Source organism: Trichechus manatus, unplaced genomic scaffold, assembly GCF_000243295.1.
Source record: "Trichechus manatus latirostris isolate Lorelei unplaced genomic scaffold, TriManLat1.0 scaffold00236, whole genome shotgun sequence".
NCBI classification, from domain to species: domain Eukaryota; kingdom Metazoa; phylum Chordata; class Mammalia; order Sirenia; family Trichechidae; genus Trichechus; species Trichechus manatus.
The window spans coordinates 1,717,039-1,718,720 of NW_004444172.1; positions in this window are offsets into that span (position 1 = coordinate 1,717,039).

Genomic DNA, 1,682 nt, shown 5'->3' on the forward strand with positions numbered 1-1,682 from the left:
AGAACCCTCTGTTGTGATCCTGGTCAGAGCAGTCAGTGGTGGTAGCTGGGCACCATCTAGCTGTACTGGACTCAATCCGGTGGAGGCCTTGGTAGCTGTGGACAATTAGTCCTTTGGGCTAATCTTTTCCTTGTATCCTGTTCTCTTCATTCTCCCTTGCTCCCGAAGGGATGAGACCAGTGGAGTAAATACTTTTATTTTTGATTCATATAAATAAGCAGACTTATTTCAGAACTGTTAGAAGTAACTGTTTAAGTTAATTTACCTAACAACTCTGCTTTGGATTTTAAGTAATTGCATTCTGTACTTTTTAATACTCTCAATCTGTAGGGGAAAAAATGAGGTGCATAAAAACTACTTTCTCAATTGTGTCTTGGATCAGGAGACGAGAATAGGAATGCCAGAACCCTTATAAATTATCTGTGTGATATTAATTTTAAATTTTTTTCTTGTGTGTAAGCTGAGGATAATATTTATCCTACAGTGTTGTTTACAAGAATGTAATTTTTTTTTTTTTTATGATGGAGAAGTACTTCAGAGTAAGATGTGTTAAAATTCTTTTAAAGCAAAGAACAAAACATACCACAACCATAATGAAACCACACTTGGAGTAAGATACCCTGAAATAACAATGACAATGAAAAGAGAATGCATTGTTTCTTAGTTTACACACCCTCTGGCACATAATAAGCACTTGGTAAACCAATACCAAACTAGTTGCTCTCGAGTTGATTCTGACTCATGGCAACCTCATGTGTTACGTAGAAAAACTGTGCTCCATAGGGTTTTCATGGCTGCGAACTTTCAGAGGCAGATCGTCAGGCTTTTCTTCCAAGGTGCCTCTGGGTGGGTTTGAACAGCCAACTTTTTGGTTAATGGAGCACTTAACTGTTTGCACTACCCAGAGACTCCTAAGTACTTGATAAACCAAAACTAGACCAGTTGCCATCAAGTTGATTCCAACTCATGGCAATCCTATGTGTTGCAGAGTAGAACTGCATTCCATAGGGTTTTCAAGGCTGTGATTTTTCAGAAGCAGATCTCTAGGCCTTCTTTCCAAGGTGCCTCTGAGTGTGTTTGAACCACCAACCTTTTGGTTTATAGTGGAGAATTAACTGTTTACACCACCCAGGGACTCCAAGCACTTGATACACAGCTCTATATTGTTATCATCATTGCCTCTATTGGGTATCGACTCCATTGCCATATTAGGTCTATATTATTATCATCATTGCCTCATGCTGCACTCATAGATTGATATGCTGTATATCTATAGCTATATCTACCTATCTATTGCTGTATATCCATATTTTCCCCTTTTTTTTTTAAATATGAATGGCCTCTTGTGACACTTTCACACACTCCACACAGATTTTAATGAAATTTAGTTAGTCAGCCAAAGTGAGATGTTTACTCTCTACTTAACCATTAAGAGGGTGTCTACTGATATTAGGGAACCAGTGATCCCTGGGAAACACACTGCTTTATAGATGGTTTCAGCAGGAGATGGAGGTGCTTCACAGCCATTGCCATCATCAATGCCTTTATTTAGGATTGGGTTTTCTTCATCATATTTCAATGTCTTTGTCCTTTTGTCCCTCTTCTTTTTTTTTTTTTAATTTGCACAGAATAAAGGAATGTGTTTTGCCTCAAAGAAGTATCCAAGTGTTTATCTTTACAAA